This window comes from Camelus bactrianus, chromosome 6 (assembly GCF_048773025.1).
Source record: "Camelus bactrianus isolate YW-2024 breed Bactrian camel chromosome 6, ASM4877302v1, whole genome shotgun sequence".
Classification (NCBI taxonomy): Eukaryota; Metazoa; Chordata; class Mammalia; order Artiodactyla; family Camelidae; genus Camelus; species Camelus bactrianus.
This window is the reverse complement of record NC_133544.1, coordinates 36,743,523-36,766,186: the sequence shown is the minus strand read 5'-3', so window position 1 is coordinate 36,766,186 and position 22,664 is coordinate 36,743,523. Positions and strand designations below refer to the sequence as shown.

The 22,664-nt window shown below is 41.5% G+C and overlaps 1 long non-coding RNA gene across 3 annotated transcripts in view; it reads left to right on the top strand.

Moving 5' to 3' along the window:
• LOC105074627 (uncharacterized) overlaps nucleotides 1-22,664 on the top strand; it is a 409,795-nt gene that overhangs the window by 249,901 nt on the left and 137,230 nt on the right. For 2 of the 3 annotated variants that reach the window (XR_012507504.1, XR_012507505.1), the window contains 3 exons: nucleotides 10,183-10,420; nucleotides 16,277-16,499; nucleotides 17,688-17,727. This is a non-coding gene — a long non-coding RNA (uncharacterized LOC105074627). The remainder of the gene's footprint in view (nucleotides 1-10,182; nucleotides 10,421-16,276; nucleotides 16,500-17,687; nucleotides 17,728-22,664) is intronic. The other variant, XR_012507506.1, reaches the window with a different exon arrangement.

Genomic DNA, 22,664 nt, shown 5'->3' with positions numbered 1-22,664 from the left:
CATTAAGAGAAAAAGCTGGAACTATTTCGAGAACTTGTAGGCTATAAAAGCAAAAAGTTCTAAAACTTTGAAAAAAATGACAGCTTGAACAGGGAGTTGGTTTGGGTGTGTAAGTTTAGATTATGACCCTATTCCATCCAGAACAACATGGAATGCTGGGCCCAGATTTAGGGAAGCGGTGCAGCCCAATTCTAAGACAAGGATGTGAGAATCTGTGTTTTACGGAGGAAGAGAACCAAAATACAGGTACATCATAGGGCTGGTTAAAGAAGGAGGAAGAATCTATATATAAAACCGTTGAGGAGTAAGAATGGAGACCAGAAATGAGCAGAGGCATGAAGTGGTGGGCGGGGTTTGGTAGAGACGTGTCTGGGGACAGATGAAAGTTGGGAGATGCGCTACAGATGGACACTTTTGTTGAAGTGTCTGTAGCCACAATTGGGAATATCCCAAAGCTGTTCATATTGTCCCAGTCAAGGTCCAGTCAACAGTCAGAAACCACCACCACTTATTTTAACAGAAACAAAACCAAAAAACCAAACCAAACAAACAAAAACCTTAGTATGAAGAACTAACTAGATACTGATGAACTGAAAAGGTAAAAACAGAACATGAGTTATCAAAAATTTGGCAACTGATGAAAACAGCTACTACTTCTGAGTCTCTGGGAGCTAAAGGAAGGGGGCCCTGGTGAAGGGGCCCTATGGGACTGAAAACTCAGACCTCTGTGGCGGGAGTTGTGTTAGTCCTCTCAGACTGTCATGAAACAACGCCAGACTTAAACATGATGTTGTGGAGGCAGGAGTTCAAGATCCAGGGGACAGCATGGTCGGTTTCTGGTGAGAGCTATCTTTTGGCTTACAGATAGCCACCTTCTCACCATGTGCTCACATGGCTTTCCTGGGGGGTTGCTAGTGAAGAGGGAGAGAGAGATTCAAATTAGGGCCCCATCTTTATGACTGCATTTAACCTTTATCTCCTAAAAGCCCAAACTCCAAGTACAGTTACGTGAGGAGTTATGACATCAACCTGTGATTTTTGGGTGGACACAGTTCAGTCTGTCGTAGGGATGCCAGCTGGCCTGGTGCTGGTGCAGCTGAAGTGGGGAGAAGTGCGGCAGGTCTATGAGTGCTGACACACTGCAAACTGGGCTCAGTCACCGCTCCTGGAAGGACCTGCCAGTGTCAGAGGAAGAAGCAAAGCTGGGGAACAGGAACAGGAATAGCAGCCTTCCTCCTCATATGTTCTACTCTCTCTCCAGAACCCCCTGGCAAAGGAGAATGTAGTTTGCCGAGTCCTATCTCCAACATCACAAAGCAGAGCATGAAAGGGAGAAACTGCAACTGAGAGGCAAGTTCTAAGTAACTAGCATTGAGTGCCATGGCAAAGACTGCCGGTTGCTTATTTTTAAAGTGTGTTCTTCCTTTCATTCTTAGTAATAGAACCCTAAATTAATTTGGAAGGCAAGATTCATTTAAAAGATGTTTCTCAGACTTCCTTGCAGCTGGATATGTTCACGGACTATATTTTAACTAAGAAATGTGAGTGAAATTATAATGTGGGTCTTCCAGGAAATTTTGGGGGGTTTTGTTTTTCGTTTTGTTTCTTTACTCCTCTTTCATCATGCTGCTCAGAATATGGATATGATGGCTGGTGCTCCATCAGCCATATTGGACCATGAGGGCAAGAACTACTCTCAAGGTGGCAAATGAGTTGTGGACTTTGGCGGTTTTGTGAAGTAACCATACTAGTCCTGGATTGCTAACTTCCAGATTCCTTTTACATGTACAAGAGAGATTAAATTCTATCTTTAGGACTTTTCTGATATATGCAGCCCAAGCTAATTCTAAGAGTGGGACACTAAGCTGGCTTGGACACGTGGATACACCTTGTTTAAAAGGCATTCATCCCATTTCAAACTATTTTCCCTCATGGTACTGTAAATTTTAGTTGACTCTGTTATTAAAAGAATTACTGAAAATCCCTTTATTTAGATATTGAATTAGATTAGAAATGTTTCTCACTTAAAAGTATCAATATTTCTATGAGGATTAAGGGAACATGAACCATCCCTAGCTTATAATAGATTTTTTGAATCAGACTGTTGTTTCCTAACCCCTAGCCAAGATTAATGACACCGAAGATTTCAGTGCCTTATGGAAATTGTTACTAATTCTTACAGCAAACCTATAAGAAAATGTATTATTGTCCCCATTTTGCATGCAAGGAAACTGAGGCCCAGAAAAGCTGAGTTATGTAGCTGAGCATCCACTGTGAGTAGGTGGTGCTAGGGATTTGAAACACTCTTTTCACTATACTACGCCGGCACCAACCAGACTAGTCATAATTCAATTATATTGTGGATTACCTGCACTTAGTGAGTGAACATGGGAAACTAACCACTATTTATAGCACCATTTATGTGGAAGAATAAATTTCAAACCACCAGTTGGGGACTGTCCATATTATTACAAAAAAGCCACCAAAATATTTTCAATAAAAATTGCAGAATATGTGGCTAGTTGTTGAATAAGCAATGCAGAGTGTTCAATTATAAGTTTCATGTCTAGATTAAGCAGGGACTTTTCCGCTGCAAGTATAACCACTTTAAAATTTATCACCACAGCTCAGCCGTAGCTGAATTTCTCTGTAAGCCACAGGGTCAGTCACAGTGGCCTTCTGTGGTCTCACGGTCACTGCTGCTCCTCTGAGCCTCGGCTGAGGCCTCCATCTGGCTTGGGCTTTGGAGCTTTCCACCCTAGACCTTTGTGACCTTGCCCGAGGCTTTGGCAACTCCTTAGTAGTACTGCAGGCACTCAACTTGCAGCCCCCTTCTACATCCCTTCTTGGGGCAAAAGGAAATCTTTGAATCTTATCTGTGCCTTGTGCAGAATTCAGAGGGGGCCACGGGAGGGGTCTACTGGCCCAGGCTCTCTCTGCCTGAATACTCAGAACCACCATGTCCATTCTGCTGTCACTCTCCCAGATTGGTGTGAGATGCCTTGTGAGTTAGTCCCTTTGGCACTCAAGGTGGGAGGAGGGGAGCAACGCCCTTTAGCTGCGGAATTTCAAACCTGCCTGGGGGTCTTGGTCTGCCCCTCCCCAACAGGGCTTTCTCCACTGGTTGAGGGGTGGGGGCGAAGATCAGCCTAAGAGCAGGCTAGGAAGGCTTCTCATACGTATCTAGACACTCCTGATTTCTCTCTCTCTCCAGCCTCCCTGCTGCCCAGGAAGGGATCTTATCTCCCTCCTGGGGGGCGAGAAACTGCCGTTAATCCCTATCCCGCACTATTTCCTGCCTGGCTCTGTGCTTGACCCCAGGTGCTGGCTCACTCTTCCATTCAGCCCTTTTAGAAATCAAAACAAAACCACTTCTCACTTATGCACTTAGCTTTCACAAATGAAAAATGCTTTGGTTTTATGCCTGCCATGACTTAAAAAAAAACCACTTAGCAAGTCAGTGGAAGTCTTTGTCTCTGCTGCCCCCTCCCCATGCAGCCACGGATGCCCTGGATCCCGTGTGTGGAGGGCTAGGGGCAACAGGGGTAATTCTCAGAAAGGGAAACCTCTGTTTAAAATCTCCATGTATTATCCCATTACCTCGGTAACAGAAACCAGCTTAAGCTAGGGCCAAGAAAAAGAAAGGAAGTTAGTGGCAGAAACCCCTCTTGGTTTTCTTTGTACCTTGCTGGCCTCCCTTCTCAGTTCTTGCTGGTTCGTCCTGTCTCCCTGGATATAATCATCAGGGAGCCCCAGGGCTGCTACTCTTTTCGATCTGTGCTTCCTGGAGGATTTCTCTCCGACCCAGAGATTTTTAAGTCCAACTGTATGCAAACGACTCCCAAATTCATGCCTCCAATTCAGTGCTCTGACTGCAGCATCATAGTCATACAGCCAACTATCTACTTGGTATTATCCAAGTGACTGTCTAAAAACACTATGGAACTTGACATGTCCAAAACCAAAGTCCTGATTTCTCTAAATCCTCCTCTTTCCCTCTGTTTTCATTGCCTGCCCCTCCAGTTATCAGGCCAAAATCCTACAGTCATCCATTCCTCCTCGTTTATTCACACCTCATATCCAAATCTTAGGTAAGTCCTGTGATCACTCCTGTGAAAATATATCCAGAATCTGTCTACTCCACTCTTACTGTGTTGATTCAAATCCCCATCATCTCAGGGAACTCTAATTCAAAAAGATACATGCATCCCAGTATTCATAGCAGCACTATTTACAATAGCAAGACATGGAAACAACCTAAATGTCCATCAACAAGTGACTAGATAAAGAAGTTTGGTATATTTATACAGTGGTATACTACTCAGCCATAAAAATGAATAAAATAATGCCATTTGCAGCAATATGGATGGACCTGGAGATTGTCATTCTAAGGGAAGTAAGACAGAAAGAGAAAGAAAAATACCATAGGAAATCACTTATGTGTGGAATATTAAAAAAAAAAAAAAAGACACAAATGAACTTATTTACAAAACAGAAACAGCTTCACAGACGTAGAAAAACTTATGGTTACGGGGGATGGCAGGGTGGGGGTGGGAAGGGGAAGGGATAAATTGGGAGCTCGGGATTTGCAGATACTAATATATATAAAATAGATAAACAAGTTTCTACTGTATAGCAGAGAACTATATTCAATATCTTGTAGTAACCTATAATGAAAAAGAATATGAAAATGAATATATGTATGTATATGTATGACTGAAGCATTATGCTGTACACCAGAAATTGACACAACATTGCAAAGTGACTATACTTCAATTAAAAAAAAACACTGTCATCACCTGATTATGGCAGCTGGCTCCCTCCTTACCCATCTAGAGTTTAGTCACACCATAGTCAAGGTGAGTATCCTAAATGTGATACCTTTCACTTACCGACTGGGATCAAAGCTCTTTAATTGCTTCCTATCTTGCTCAGAGTAAAATCCAAAGTCCGTATCTTTCCTCTCAAGCTTCCCATGGCCTGACCCTTGTCCACTGCCCTGACCTCTCCTCTGGCTCCTCTCTCCTTCGCCTCTCTGCTCCAGAAAACAAGAATCTCCTGCTTCACAGACATGCCAAGCTTCCTCCTCCTCAAGGCTTTTGCATTTGCTGTTTGCTTTTTCTTCAGATATTTGCATGGCATACACCCTACATTCAGGTCTCTGCTCAAATGTCATCTTATAGACATACCTTCCCTTTGCATCCTGTTTCTTCTCCTGATAGCACACTCTCTATTTTCCTAATCCTCTTTGATTCTTTTCCATTCATTATGCTGTATATTTACTGTCTTGTTTATTGTCTGTCTCCCCCACTCCTGCACAATTCTCACTAGCTTTATGAGAGTAGGGGCTTTATTTCACAGTAATAGCACAGTAATCTCATATTCTTAGCGTAAGAACTTGTCTAGTATATTATATGCTCAACAAATATTTCTTAAAATAAATAAGAAAAGAAACAGGCAAATAAACAAATTAAGGTGTATCAATTAGACATTGCCTCATGATAGATTACCCCAAACTCTGACTTAAAACTAGCAATGTATTATTATTTGTGCATCTATGAGTCAGATCTGGGCCAGGCTTGGCTGATCTTGGCTAGGTTTGCTCATAAATTTGTGATTGGCTGGCAGACCAAAGAGGGCTGGCAGGAGTAGTACAGCGTCAGTGTTTCACCCACATGTCTGGTGATTGACTGGCTCTTGGCTGGGACTAAGGCAGTGAGTGGGTAACATGTCTCTGATTATCCTAAAGGCCACACTGAACGTATTCTAATCGGAAGCAGGGAAGAGGAAAGAGAGACAGACAGAGTGAGAAACAAAGGATGTGTGGAAACTTGTACATCATTTTTACCACATTCCATTGTTTAATGCAGGTCACAAGGCCATCCCAGATTCAAGAGATAGGGGAATATATTCCACAACCAGGCTTCCTAGGCTTAACATTCAGCTGTGGAACTCACAGACTTTCTCTAGTCTAAATTTCTGACATTACAGTAAGTCTGATTTCAATTCCCAGATTCAGAATCTTGCTATTCAAATTCTAGATTCCAGGAGAAGTAATTGGCCTAGCTTGCTTGGGTCATGAGTTCCTCTTGGTCTTTCCTTGTTCCAGTGACACTGGCTAGAAGGAAGAATTAAATTTATGCCCTTTGGATCAAGGGGCAACTCCCAAAGAGGTGGAAATTATCAAGGAAATTAGAGGACAATCCCCAAAGGATCAATCACAATATCTAAATATAAGTTTTTGAAATCCTAACACTTTAAATGTATTGCCTTTCAAAATTCAGATTTCCATGAAGTATGTGGAAGAGATTTCTGTGGAGAGAACCTTGCTAGGGTGATGTGGTGAATTTAATATAACCTGTAAGAGACACTGAAAATATTTAAATAAATTTAATTACCAGTTAGCCAAAGATGGTTCTAGGCTAACATGGAATAAAGCTGACAGTAGTATTACACATTTCTCTTAATTTTATTTGGATCTATTTGACATCTTTCTCATGTTTTGTTAAATAGGCTTGGTTGAATTTTCCTGCAGTATTGGACTTGGCTTATTGGATTCCGAATTTATGAGGCAAAGAAATGAAGAAAACAATAATGAAAGAAAGATATTAGGTGTCTGAGTTTTCTATTGCTGCTGTAAAAAATTACCATCAATTTAGTGTCTTAAAACATTTATTTTCCTGCAATTCTGGAGGTCAGAAGTCCAAAATGGGTTTCACTGGGCTGAAATCAAGAAGTTGGCAGAATTGAGTTCCTACTTGAGACCCTAAGGGAGAATCCATTTCCTTTCCTTTTTCCAGCTTCAAGAAACTATCTGCATTCCTTGGCTCATGGTCACTTATTCAGATCACTCCAACTTCTGCTTCTGTTGTCATCACATTTCTTTCTCTGACTCTTACTTCATTCTTTCACTTATAAAGGACTCTTATGATTATGTTGGGCTCACTGAGATAATCCAAGATAATCTCCCCGTCTCAAGGTCTTTAATTTGATTACATCTGCAAAGTCCCTTAGCCACAGAAGGTAACATGTTCACAGGTCCCGGAGATTTGGACCTGGACATCTTTGGGGGGCCATTATTCTTCCTACCACACTGAGCAAATATAAAAACCAGACTAATCCATCCTTGGATCATGTAGATTCTACATTTTTCCAAATATAGAAGGGTCTTACTCAGGAGGTCTTTATAGATTATTGGGGTCTTCGACAAATAGGGATTCCACCTATGCATATTTAACTGATTTTCCTCAGATATAGGGATAAACTAGAATTTGTTCATTTGATATTGTTATATTATTGCAGAAATAGTGACGATTCCAAGTATACATTCATCATTTGGGAATTGTTGTGAAACCACTCAATTGCTGTGTGGTTCACAAATTATTCCACAGCATTGGCAGGCTGAATTGCCACTGTTGTCAAGTCTTTAAGACACTCTTTCATTTTTGGCAGAGTGGTTTTGCCTAGCTTTCTTCATTCATCACTGAGCATCGTAATTCTTCATACAGTTTTAACCCTGCGTCTGAATCTTCCCAAGAGACCAGCTCTACACTAGCTCCTCACCAGTGCCTCTGGGCTTCTGCTTCTGGGTTATTATGGAACTCTGTGGGTCCTCAGTAATCCTGCAGACACTCTGTCTGGCTTGAAAATATTCATTGCCATTTAATTCACATTAAATTGGCCCCCGGGTACTAATGTGGCGCTTAGAGGAATCTTGCTAAACTAGTTGACTTTTCACAGAATACCTGCCTTAAATAGAGTCATGTGTTGCAGAGGATCTGGAGAAATTTAGTCCTCCCCTGAGGACTTTGTTCTGCCTTTTAAAATCCACTCTATTTTTTAAGGGCCACCTAGAATCTCACTCTAGGAAATACTCCCGTCAAATTCCCATTCTGCTGATAGGAGCACTTGGTGAGGTTCAAGTGCCAATGATTCCGGTTGCTCAAATTCCAACGTGGAGGCAGGGGGAAGGTTTGGAGGTTGGTTTCCCAAGCAATCCTCTGACTCAGCTGGGTGTCCTACAACTCAACTCAATTCTCAGACACTTTCCACCAAATTCCAATGTAGGGGGAGAGCCTGGAGGGAGGGAGAGAGCGTGCTAGATCCCGCAGGTGAAGGGCTCAGTCCTACAAGACGGCCCCATCCCCCAACTTAGTTTCTGCTTTCTGCTGTTTTCACACAGCTAGAAAATGCAGTCTCCTGACTTGAATCCAAGATTTTTTGACTTGAAAATCTCAGCTATATTCTATTTCAACTCCAGGTGAAGCAATGGAATGTTTATATTTCAGCCAAAGTTACCTTGCAGATTGCTACCTGGACTTCTCACTCACCCAGGGAAATTCATTTATCGAAGAGAATATGTGCACTCATAAAATGCATTTGTTTTATACATATATTACTTATTTTGTGTTGTCTTTTCTTCCACACTAGATTATAGTCTGTGAGTAGACATGATGGCTTCCTTTTCTTTAAAGAGTAAATTGCTCCTCACCTGGGAAGTTGCAGAGTAAACACTCCACTTTCTGCTGAAAAATGAAATGAGTAGCATGCACATAAACGCAAGCAGTAAGTGTCCTACAGTGCCAATTACATGATTAGGCATAGTTTTCATCTCTGAGGGGCTGCCGGATCAATGAGCAGTGTCAGCTAGGGGACTGCCCTGGCTCACACCTGTTGTCTTCATGTCATTTAGTCCTCCTTTTCACTTGCAAAGGGTTTAGACAATAAATTAAATGATCACCCTAACCCTGTGGGTGCAGGAAAGGGAACCGGAAGTATATGTGCAATGTAGTTGTCATCCCATACTGTCTTACTTCTCTAAATTCTGAATTCTTGTAAGAATTCAAGGGACAGGGTCAGCTTCCGGGGAGAAGGGTCTACACAGTAGAGATGAACCATCTGGACTCCAGCAATGCAGCAGAGATGAGAGCGAAATCTGGGTATGTGCACTGGAGTAGAGTAGGACTGGCCGAATGACTAGCACTCATCACAGATACGATGCGTCTTGGGCAAAACGCTGTTACCATAAGTGACCTTCCCTGAGGATGAAATTAGGAGTCACACTCCAGAACTGGCCAGGCTCTGAGCCTGAAGATTCCAGTCTTGGGTGATTCCAGCTGAGAAGGTCTGGGAAGAAGAGTTACAGAACTAGAGCAGTGATTCTCTAGGGCTCGGGTAGCTGCAGAGATCCAGAACATAGACTCATTTAGAACATTAGCAGATACCATGTGACTCAGTCAGACTGAATAAGTAGCAAGAGTTCACTGATCATTTGCATTCAAATATCATGCGGAGAGAACAAACAAGTACTGATTCTGTCTTACTGTCTCTTTCATAAATCACGGGTAAAGAGATCAGTGACTGTTTGCACTGAACATTCAAACTGCCCACTGAGTTTCCCTCAGAGTTGATACACAGAATAGCACAAGGTTGAAGAGCTTGGGCTCCGAGGAGAGAGACAGACCTAGGTTTGAGCCTCAAATCTGCTGTTTACTAGCTGTGTGACACTGGACAAATAACCCAACCTCAAAGCCTCAGGATCCTCACCTGTGAAATGAGGGGAATCAGAAACGTGACCACATACAGTTGTTGGGAAGATGCAATAAGGTAACAGGGAGCCTACATACAAAGTGTTCAGTAGATGCCAGTTATGTCACTTCCATTAAAGACAACAGTTTCCTCTCTTTACTCAAGTCGATTAGTGTGGTGTCCTGTCTCCAAGGACTTGCCCAGATCCCCTGTGCCCCTCCATTGCATGTGATACGAAGGTCCCTTAGACATGGCAGCTCCTGTCGTGATCTGAGGCTCTGAGCCCTCGGGAAGGACTCGCACTGCCAAACAGCTGGGACGTGTGCTGGGTGTGCATGGGAAGCTGGGAACTGGCCTCAGGGAGAGTTGTTTTGGCGGTAAAGAGGTTGCTATGTGGGCTTTCTCACAGCAGCAATTCACTGATGGCACAGAAGGAGCGTTTTTGTCCACTCCCATTGCAGATACATTCCAGCTGTTTTCCTCTGACTGCTCTTGTTCCCCACCCTGAGATAGCCTGAATATTTCTCCTTAAAAAAGAGAGGAAAATAAAAAGAAAGGAAAGAGGTGATTTTACTCTAGTTACTTCCCAAAAAGTACAGGAGCTGTAACTCACTGCTCATTCACATTACACACTCTCTCCTTTTCTCTCCAAAGCTTGAAGCTCTGGAAGACATGTGGCAAAAGCACCCTGTCAGCCGTGGACTCATGCCACAGCCGCTTCTCCTTGTGACAGCTCCTACAATGCCGCATAATAGTTCCTGTGTGAATATGTATGAGAAAATACTGAAACGATGGCAAGAAAAAAGCAACTGGTCCCCTGCATGAGTCTGTGATGGGTCCCCTTGGACAGAAGCCTCTGCCAGGAGAACTGTAGAGACTGACACTACAATAGGTGAGTGGTACTGAGCTCACAGGTAGGGGTAAGGTGGAATTTCTTTGGCTGTTGCAGCCTTTAGTAACTAGTCTTTCCCATCATCCAATAAGCTAACGATTTCATATCAGATGTATTTATTCTTTAGCTTTGACAACTCAGAGAATAGTCACGAAAAATGCGATCTCAGTGTGCCCTCAGATTCATTTATCTTCCCCTGCTCTGCTCTGGGGCTGACCTCTGCCTACAGGCTGTGATTCCCAGACTCCTGTGTTAGCTGGTTTCTGGCTTTGGCCCAGAACTGGTGAGGGGTTGTGGGTGCAGGACCAGGGAGCTCCCAGGACAGCTCCCTGCTTGGAGTGCTTTCGCCAGCATGGCTGCATCTGCCCTGTGGCTCAGCTCCCCCTGGACAGGGCCACTGAGGTGCCAGCTACTGTCCCGTGACCTTGGCTCTGGCCTCTGGAAACCCCGCTCCCTCCCTACCCCTCTCTCTGCCATTGTTCATCACTGGGTTGCCTCGTTAACTCCTGTTTGCCTTCCAGCTCTTTTGTTACCCTTGTACCTAATTCCTGCATTGACTTCCCGTGATTAAAAAATGATAAAGTGGTTTCCTTGTTGGACCCTGACTGCCACATGTAGGCGGTTGGGAGGCAATCAAGCATATTTAAATGCTTTTCAAACAATAAACACAGTGAATGTTTGTTTCTCGGTGACCTTGGAAATAAGGCAACTTAATGCAAACATTTGGAGGCCATTATTCTTAGGCCTCTGCTGTTTGACCAAGTCATTTGAAAGTCAAGGAAAATACACTAGATATGGGATGGGAAAAGATGAAAAGGGCTTCCAGCATCTCCCTTTACTCTGTTCTTCAGAACTCAGGGCCCTTACCACCTCACTTCTTCCTCGCCCTTGCTCTCTGTGGAGGAAAGGAGCAGGGCACGGGCAGATGTGGGCAAAGGGTGTGGAACTGCTTGGGTTCTTTTGTCCTTTTGCCTTGAGGCCCGAGTGACTGAAACAGATCTATTTGTGCCAAGAAAACTATATGTTGCGGTAACCAACCCCCTCTTTTTATTTCTTGGCTTCCTCAGGTCCTCAGTCTATTGGAGACTGAGGTTTTGGTAGAAATGCAGAAACATACTTTCTATTATGATCTGCAGTTTTTCAGAAGAGAACCCTCATAAACGTTCAATACAGCTTTTATACACAGGATGCAGAAAGCGCAGTAAATATACACACAGTCATTTGTGCTTGGCTGCTCTGAAAAGCGTGCTTTAAAAACTAGAATTTCAAAGCAGTCTCCTTGAGGACACGTAACTCCACCTGGGATGTGGGTGGTGTGAGACCCAGTGGCGGCTCAGGCGCTCGCTGTATTGAATTCGTGCACCTTTAGCCACAAGGACAGAATTCACCTCCAACCAACTTCTTAGTATAGTTCCAATAAAATCAGAAGCATCCAGGCCATTTATGAAACAGGGCCTTCATTTATGGAGGAAAAGTGTTACAGAGTGTGACATTCAGCTGCTGAAGAAGCCGTCCTGACTCGTTTGATAGCAACAGCCTTTTGGAATTTTCTGGGGACTTTTACACGTCCACAGACCTTCTCAATGAACAAAATGGTCATATGAGTCGGGTTACCCATATCTGTTAGCAGCAAGAAGCTTATTTCCCCACTTTCTCTAAACATTAATTAATTAATTAATTTAAAAAAGAAATTATCTCAAAGAATCATTTGTGGATTAAAAAAAAAAAGGTTTCTCACCTCATACCTTAAGAGGCACAGAATACCATGCAATTTTAGCAAGGGCTTTTGTAGTTACACTGCTTAGAATTCTTCAGCTAGCAAGATGCTTGTGTGACAGGATGATTTGTCAAGACGTGTTCCCCTTTTCTCTAGTTTCAAGCAGAAAGGCAGTTTTCTGTGTTCTTTTGACACAGGGGATGTTCCTGTCTCATGCCAACAGCCTTACCTCATTAAGCCTTACCTCATTAACGTTTGCATTAAGGTGATTATGTCAGAGGTGGGCGGGGAGGGGCAGAGTAAGTGTGCACTCCTTCAAACTGGCGTATCTACCACTGCGCATCCTCTTTTAAAGTACAGTGGGGAAACAAAGGCAATTCCTGTGACACCGTTCCTGGAACTGCAATGCACAGTAGTAGCTTATTGCGTGGAAACATAAGGGCAAGAAAAGCTGGGTAACTTGCTCAGTGTTACACAGATAGTAAGTGATACAGCTGGGATTGAGACCTTATAGTAAATTAAAAGTAAATGTGAAATAATCATGTTAGCTCTGATCATTACTATTATTATTATCTCTATGTATTAACCTTGTGATCCTGAGTTTCACCCCTACCACTCACTTTCCCTCGTGTATTCCATGAACATATTAACACTTTGCAGGATGTGGAGAGCTGATATGTGCAGATCGGAAAATCACGCATATTTAAACATAATCACTGAGGGGAGGGTATAGCTCAGTGGTAGAGCGCATGCTTAGCATGCACAAGGGCCTGGGTTCAATCCCCAGTACCTCTTCTAAAAATAAAAAAATAAATTAATTAACCTAATTACCTCCCCCCCAGAATAGTGCTCCTGGACATAATCATTGCTTAAAGTACTCCATCAATTCCGTTCCATTTTCTTGTCTTTATTTCCATCATCAAATAAAGCTACCATAATAGTTTCCTAAGCTACCATCCAAACCTACTGCTTTCTTACTGTCCTCCTCCTTTACCTCCGCCTCCCATTCCCCTGCTCCTTGCCTCTTGCCTCCCCCCACACTTAATTTCTGATGGAGTAAGAGTCCCCTATAACATCGCTTCTGTCATCAACCACCCTGAATTCTTATTGTCATTTGTTTTTTTAACTTGTTTGTTTATAATAGCTTATTTGAGATATAATTCCCATACTGCAAAATCCACCCTTTCAAAGTGTACAATTCAGAGGGGTTTTGTATATTTAGAGTTGTGCGACCATAACCACTATTCAATTTTAGAATATTTTCATCACCCTAAAAGAAACCCCATACAATCCTACATTTTATAAAATATTATGGAGAATATCTGAGAAAATGATGATTGCAATTATGCATGGTTATCAGGTAAGCTACAGGACAAATTCTTTTTAAAACCAAACAGTAGCACTGTTTGTTTATTTAGCAAAACAACCTAGAATGGAAAGCTTAAGTTCATATCCTATGTCCCAGCAGTTCTACCTCCAGTTATACGTGAAATAGAAATGCAAGACTATGGGAACCAGAAGATATATCTAAGAAAGTTCTTAGCAGCATTATTTATGATAGCGTTAAACTGAAAAACAGCCAATGCTCACCAACAATGAAATGGATAGATTGTGATATTGTCATAGATTGACTACAACATAGCAATAAAAATTTTTTTAAAACTACAGCCATATGCACCAGCACATACAAACTTCACAAAACTAATATTGCACCAAAAAGCAGAACATAAATATTATACTATTCCTTTGATATGAAGTTCCTAAACAGGCAAAAAAGAAACTAGTGTATTTACTTAGATCCAGTATATACTAGAGTAAAAGTACAAAGGAGAACAAGGAAGTGTTAAGTATAAAAGTCAGTACAGTGATTACCTTTGGTGAGGAGGGAGGTGGCTGTGTTTGGGGTGATTCTGGGGTGCTGTCGCATTTCTTTATCTGGGTAGTGGCTATGTAGGTATGTACATTATGCTGTGTTACTACGCTGTATATTTACATTTTATGGACTTTCCAGTACATGTATTTAAAACATTTCCAAAAATTAAATAACAATAATGAAGGCAGCATGAGGATTCTAGCTGGTTAATCTATACGACTGATAAATGGGCCAACGCTTAACCTGATGATAACACCTGGATGTCAGGGAGGGTGAGGAGATGCCATCAAGGGAGGGCGAGTCTTACAAAGCCAAAGCCACCAAGAAAGGGGTAAAGTGCACTCAGGCCAGTGTTTTCAAGCTGTGCTCCTGAAGCCTGAGGAGCTCCGTAGAGATGCCCAGAGACTGTAGAAAGGAATGGGCGAGGCTTCCAGATTTCCATCCTTGTTTCAAAAGCAGCTCTACTTACATCTGCTTTATAGTCTTTAGCACATAATTTCCCTTGAGGAAAGAGTTCTTGTCTTGAAACCTGTTGCTATTGCGTTTATTAACATTTTAAATGTGCATACTCTTCTGAGGAGTTCTTTCTTGAATTTCTGTTACACAGAAATACTGTAAAATGTACAAATATGTATGTATGATTAGTTATCTAGATTAGTTTTTCTCAACCTTCTAATGGCAAATGACTCCTCTTTATAATGTATTTTTAATGCCTTCTTTACTGTTGAAAAGGAAATTCATCAATAATATAACCTTCTTATACAATTTTATTTTCAGAAACCAATATAATGTTTTAAGTAAAATATGAGGTAGAAATGAAAGAAAAGCAATTTATATATTAATATCTATGATGGTTGATGTTATGAGTCATTTTGACTGGGCCACAGAGTGCCCAGACATTTGGTCAAATGCTACTCTGGATGTGTCTGTGAGGGTGTTTTTGAATAAGATTAACATTTTAATCAGTAGACTAAGTAAAGCAAATCTCTCTCTCTCTAATGTGGGTGGGCCTCAACCAATCAGTTGAAGCCATAAATAGATCAAAAAGGCTGACCCTCTCCCAAGTAAAAATTCCTCCTTGCCTTCAAACTGGGACATGGCTTTTTTCCTGCCTTCGAACTTGAACTGAAACATCAGCCCTTTCTAGGTCCCACACCTGCTGGCCTTCAAACTGCACTTCAGACAATGCACCATTGGCTCCTCTTGGTCTCCCACTTAGTGCCTTACCCTGCAGATCTTGGGACTTGTCAGCTTGCATAATCATGTGAGCCAATTCCTTATAATAAATCTCTTCATATTAATCTGGAGAAGCCTGACTAATACAATATCTATTTCATTATGTAAATATTCAGGCACAATGAAATTAACAGGTCAGATGCTTTGAGGCAAACACCTGCAAATGCAGACCAACACAGTTGCATTGGTGTGATTCAAACAAAAGAAAATGCAAACTTCTCTCACTTTACTGTAATGTACTTCCCCCAAAGTTCAGGAAATGAATGTATATTAAAACTATGCCAAAATACTGTGTGTTCACCAATATACGGTTCTTGTCTCAAGTGATTATCAACTAATTTTTCACCTACATAAATGTCGAATGAGATAGTCAAAGGTTGTGTAGAAGACTGAACAGTGTTTCAATGAGTGGGACTGGTATGAATGTTGCCCACCCAATGCCTGTATCATCTTCCAATCATTTGAAGCTGAAACTACCTTTATGTATTTCTAAATGGACAGTGCAAGCCTTCAGTAGGAGCCGCTGATTCTTATGGAAACTTTCCAAGATGATAATTGTGTGTGTGTGTGTGTAAATAGTTATGTACTGTATCTATTCCCTGGGGCTGCAAAAATAAATTACCACAATCTTGGTGGCTTAAAGCAACAGAGATTTATTCTCTCACTGTTCTGGAGACCAGAAGTCTGAAATCAAGGTGTCAAATCATTGAATTTCAGGCCCTCCCTATTCCAGGATAATCTTCTCTCAAGTGTCTTACTTAATCACATCTGCAAAGTCCCTGTTTCACTTAAGATCATAATCTGAGTTTCCAGGCGGATATGAATTGTTTAGTGCTAGTTTAATAATTTTCATCACTTAAGAAATCTCTCTTCTTTGCCATAAGCAAAAGACAAGTGGATTGTGGGCAGATATCCTGCACAGAGTCTTTTCTCCTCAGCTAATGCCTACTTGGAGAACTATTTAATAAGAAGTAAGCTTGGGTGCAGCAGAGCCATTGTTTTATATTTTTATGCTTTGTGTGTGTTTAAGGAGAAAGGATCTCCAACTCACTGAGAAGCACACCTTGTCCTGACCATGGGGAAGAAAACATAAATCTAACTTTCAAAGGGCTGGCTATGATGGAAGCACGGGCCCCAGGCATTGTCAATAAAAGGGCAGCCAGTCTTCCGGCTGTGTGATCAGAGCCACCGCTGCTGGGGCATCCCCACAAAGAACACGTGTGAAAGTGATCACTTTCCTTTGGAACTTGTAGGTAAGAAAAAGATGATAATAAACTAGTACAAGTGCAGGATAGACTGGTTTAAAACTGGGGCAATCATGGCGTTACTTGGAGTAGAGAAAATTCTTAAATGGAAAAGGGACAAACATGCAGTGCTAGGGCAGTTACTCTCTTTGAGTTTTGGAGCTAACAGATTTTTTCTTCCATGATTCATTTCCTGCTTATCTGTGTATTGCAGCACATACCTCCTCCATCAAAAGTGACTTCAAAACAAACATATGCAAGGGCAGTTTCAGAATCAAAGCTACAGGTACAAGGTGCTGCTGAAAGGCAAATATATATATTCTAGGGATCTTGATTTGCCTTCAGTTTTCCATGCTTTGGTGCACGAATGAAGTTGGGTTATTTTAAAATTATTTCCAAGGATTCTTTTTTAAATATTTAAGCTACAAAGTCCAAAGGGCATATACCATTTTAATTCTGCTAAAATAAACCATACCCATGTGAACTTGAAAAGATCTAGACTTTTATTTTGATGTTGATTATTTATTAAGAAGTCAAATAGTCATCTGTTTAATCAAAGGGCATTTGCTTCAAATTGCTTCCATCCATTGTCCTTACCATGAAAGACTGATTGTGCTTTGAACTAGGCTCTTTTTTTTTATTATTATTATTATGGGAGAGATAAAGAAAAATTCTTATAAAAGAACCTCACATCAAAGAATCAGCTCCTTAAAACATTTTCCTTTTATACATGTTGGCTACATGCCTACATCTGTTCATAAACTGATATGTAGGCTTTTTTTAGGTACACATGACATTACTGAACATTTTCAAAGATAAAAATATCAATAGATTAGAAAATGAGCTTGAGATAAAGAGTTGCACAGAAAAGGATGTGGCTTACAGCTGTTTGTTTTCTTGTATCTTTGCATTAGTTTATCATAACCTCCTTTTTAATCTAAGATTGAGTTTTTAATAATTTGTTAACAAAAACTATAGTCAGTAGTGACCAAAACCAAGATATGATAAAGTACAGAAATCCAGTATTGACTGCAATATTCAGTATAAACACCTTAATTAACCCTTTTTTTTTTTTTTTGGTTTTGCCCAATTAGACTCCATCTTAGGTAACAGTAGAGATAAAAGACAGAAAGATTGTTCACATACTACATATAGGGATGCAAAAGAGAGGAATATTGATTATCTTTTCTCTTCTAGGCAACCTAGGAGAAGGGAAATTTTGAGAACTGAGACCAAGGTAAGAAATGGATGAGAAAAAAAGTAAGAGGTTCCTTGTAGCAGAGAAGGGCCAGTGTACTTTAAACATGATGACATCCAAAATTAAAATTTAAGTTCTTCATTTCTCTCCCTTGGAATTCCCCCATTATCACCAAATCTTTCATTTGTCAGATACCTATCATAGTACTGTGACAGGGCTATTTTGAGGAATGAGGTGGAGGTCTTTGTCGAATTTGGAGCATAGATGCCAAGAGGGCATTGAGGAAGCCAGAAGTGGTGGTAAGATAACTGGAGGAGACAGAGCACTTAACTAGGAGCAGGAATTCAGAAGAAGAAGAGACCTTTGAATGCAAACACTCTAGTCCAGGGATCCACAGAAACCCCGAGGAAGGACACAGGTACAGTGATGGAATTGCACTGGCCCCAGCACCATTCAACAGGAAGTACTGTGGGTCACAGTTGACTTACAGCTTTCAGCTACCTCACCTTAGAGCCGCATGGAATTCACTCCCAAGCCATGCTTCCCTGGCTGCTCCCAACCACTGACTGAGCCAGTGACTGAACACGGTGTGGGTACTTGAGCTGGGGCCATGCCTGCCTGATGCAGGATTCTTCTGACAGTAACCCTTTCTCAAGGGCTTGCCATCAGTCTTGCCAAGATTTTCTCTGAACTGCATTGAGGTCTGAGCCTCTTCCCACCCAATCCTTCCTTTCCTCTCTTTTGCAAGAGTCATACCTGCACCTGCATTGCAGTCTGAGGTTCTCCATGCCCATTCCTGCTCGCATCCCTTTACCCTTACCCCTGTAAATTTCCCATGTCTAAAATACATCTTAGTGTCTGTTTCTTGGAAGACCTAAACTGAGACAGGAGTACCAAGAGTTGGGGCTGAGAAAGCTGACAGTAAGATGGGGCTTGGGTCTAGCTGACACAAAGGGCCTTTTCCTGAGTGGAATGGGGAAGGCATGATATAGTCTGTGGCCTGAGATGAGAGCCTAATTGCTGAAAATTTCCCCAGTGATGACCTTGGGAAATGTCCCAGTGGTTAGGAATGCTCTTGACAGTACGATTCTGGCATGGGAAAAGAGGGGGGACCAAGGTCTACAAGGAGTGGAGTCGTCTTATTAACAAACTATATTGATGTCCTATGATGGGATAATGAGAGATTGAGGGCAGTTAACAAACTATTAAAGGCTAAGTGTGAGAGCCAGAGGGCCTCTTTGACAGTTTAAGAAGAGATTTTTATCTTCTGAAATGGAAGAGGAGAAACAGCTGAGCAGCAGAGAGACGTTTGGATAGAGTTAAGAACTCCGGAGATGTTTATGTGCTCAGACAAGACAGGTCTTTCATGCTGAAGTCACTGTCCAGTTTAGAAACCTGGGACCCTAAATGTTCAGGGCTTGCAGAGGTGGCCCACCCTGCTCTGGTGATAGATAAGTGTATGGGTAAGGGGGGTGGCATTCAAAGTTCATGCCATTTCCAAGTATGCCCAGGCTTTTACTCTCCACTAGGCCCTTTTGTGTCTCCTCTGCACATGTGTTCTGCTTCAGAGTCAGCCAGGCACCTGTAACTTGTTTGGGTTTTCTCCAGTGTCTGGCAGAGACACAGAGAAGCGAGACATACGCCTTCCCCAGCGATGCCTACAACCTCAAGCCAGCAGAGCTGTGAGCCTTCCCTGCTCAAGCCACCGTTTTGATGATCACTTCCACCCACAGCGCCGCTGGGTGTGGGCTTTTCCCACCGCACCCAATTGAGGGAGCCCCTTTGCCAGTCAGAAAGAAGCTGCTGGTCCTTAAGACCTGCCCTGCCCTAGAAAAATCTCCTTGTTAGCCTTGCGGGGGGAGGGGTGGGAGCAGCCTGGGTCCACAGCACCACAGATTCCCAGTGTTCCTACCTCGGAGGTTAAGCAGATTTTTAAGTATAAATGCTTCTCAGCTTGTTACATGCTCTTGTTCATTTCCAGTCTGTTGAAAAATGATTTTTTTTTTGGCCAATTTTGTTCAGATTTATAGTTGCTTTTTAGGGAGAGGATTTGCCAGTCTCCTCCCTTGTCCCTAACCGGGGATTCTATCTCTGCAATAATAGCTTCTGAATTGTTATTACTGACTCTAGCCTTTCTCCCCTCCAGGCTCCATACTGAAATCTAAGTGATCACTCTAAAATGCAAATATGGTGGTATCTATCCCATGGTTTAAATCCTTTCACAGCTTTCCATTTTCCTTAGGATAAACTGCTCATGAGACTCAGCATAATGCGGGTCCTGCTTGCTTTTCTAGCTTTCTTTTGACCATTTTGTCCCTAGAAGTCTTTGCTCTGACAAGAACGGATATCACTCATATTGTGGGCACAGTGTGGCCTGTCGGTGACATGGTGATGCTCAGGTTGGTAAAAGAATTTACCAGAGATAAACTCTGGGAATAGAAAAAGAGTTCCTTAGGGTACGCTGCCATAGACAGCAGCACGTCACACAGGCGAGAGGTGCCTGCATGAGTGCCAAGGGCCAGTATTTGGGGTTTTTTATAAGGTTGGGTCACAAGGTGCCTGATCGGCTTGTGCACAAGTTCTGATTGGTTGTAAGTGAGTTTAAGAAGTTTAGGGTCCAAAGGTGCTGGGGTTTATGACTCTGATATGGTGGGCTGAAATGAACCAGCCTGAGCTATTGTGAGATTAGGCATTACCTCGGGCTGTTAGTTTTTTAGGGCAAACAAACCCAGTAAAGAATGTACTTTATCTGCTGAGGGATCACGGGCAGACATCTGAGAGCCCGAAGTGGGGGTCGTTGGACTTGGAAGGATGTTAGATGGCCCAGCCACTCATGCCATGCCTCCTTTTATCTCTGCACTTGGTGCGTCTTGCCCCTTGCAACACTCACAAGCCACCTTAGACTCTTTCCTTCTCCCTCCAGGCGGGGCCTTATTTGCCGGACTAACTCCTATTCATCCTTCAGATTTCAGTTTAGGTATCATTTCCTTCCAGGATCACCCTTCTTATACCCCTCGCCTTCCAGGTTTTGGTGCCTTTGATCTGCGTTCTCAGAACTTGCTCTGCTTCCCCTTTTCTAGACTGGGTCACTGCTGATGTCACTGCTGTGTGATGTCTCCTCTGCTAGCACATAAACCCCGCGGGTGCAGAAGCTACCTCTGCGTGTTCATTGCTTTACTCTTAGCACTGAGACCAATGCCTGGTAGACTCTGCGAAACACTTATTAAATGATATTTATTAATATAAATGTTATTAAATGATAACAAATGACTAATGCCTGATTAAATCCAGAGTCAGCAAACTTTTTCTGTAAACGGCTCAGTAGTGAGTATTTTAGGCTTTGTGGACCTTAATGTCTCTGTTACAGCTACTCGACACTGCTGTCTTAGTGTGAGAGCAACCGCAGGGAATATAGGGAATAGGCAGAGGCTTTGTTCCAGCAAAACTATATTTACAGGAGCTGGTGACTGGTCAGGGGCTGTAGTTTACGATTTCCAGGATTAAATGACTGAGTGAATGGAAGAATGAATGATAGGTGATTATGACATGTTTCAATGAATTCAACCAAACTCTAACTTGCAGTTCTTTTGTAAATAATTAAATCTTACTTTCTCTACCTTTGATCTAACCAAGAAAACAGAAATAAGCATTTTCCACATAATAACCTACCATCAGAAATAAAACTTGTGTCATTTTATATTGCAAAAACTGTCACTTAGGTCAGCAGGAGATACTAGGTTCTTCATTTTCTATCTTTGTTTAGTCGTTCTGTCTTTTCTTACTTTCCATTATTTCACATACTCCAAGGCACAAGGTCAGTCAAAGAAATGAAGATAATTAATTAACATGGTTAAATGGCACTTCACACAGTATGCCGAATTAGTTGTAAAGAACTATGAAGAAATATGCTAATTAGGAATATCATGGAAAAATGACAGTTTGACATTTGAAGCTTTGTCTATTTGGCATTATCTTTTCTTGCTTTTATCTGCATAATAATTCCATAGTTTACATTAATACACTTGCTTTTTTAGCAATGTAGTCAATTAATTAAATAAGGATTCATTCATTATTAGATGATATCAGTTCTTTAAGAATCCCTATATTCTGTTCTATGAATTTACACGTGTAATTATAAAGAAAACCTACCTTAGGGAATATCTTTATTGTTACTAGCAATAACATAGTATTGTAGAGATAGTTCACTATATTCTTTATAAAACTGAATTGATATTTTCCATTTTAATGAGGTATTGGACATTTGCCTTAAATGTACACACAGAAGGGAGCAGAATATCGGAGTGAATAACACCTGAATACACATTTAATTTATGGACTTTACAAATTAGCATTCTCTAACTTCACTTCCATGAAATTTTTTGTCACTTAAGAAGTAAGATGCCTTATTTAAGATATTAATTGTAATTTTTTTCAATGAAAGAAAAGTTATTTTTAACTTAGATTTCAAGGTATTTGGATGGAAACTTTCTGCTAAAGAGACATACACTGAGAGTTCATGTAACCAGAGTTGTTTCATTATTGGTGATGCTGTATTTCCAAAGTCATCCTCTACTCTTAGGGAATTTTGAGGAAAGACTCAAAGAGAACAAGAAAAATTATCTGGTAATCTCGCCTTTAGCAATCTCAAACAAAAGGCCAATGATCTTAGATTTACAGCATGTACTCCAAGATTAACTGATTCACAATAAGTGGCTGAATTGATGATTTGTTTTATCTTAGTGGTTCATTTAATTGTACTCATCAAAGCTTGGTGAAAGGCTGTTCAAAAACTCGGCAATTAGTCCTGGGAAATTGCATAAACAAAAACTATTTATCTCGGCATGAGATTCAATAAATACCACATTAAGGATAAGAGTTTCTAATTAGAGGGGGGCCACATGTCTATACCTGCACATGAAGGTATCTGAGAACCAACTGGAACTGCATCTGTCTGCATAAACTCAGCAACATACACA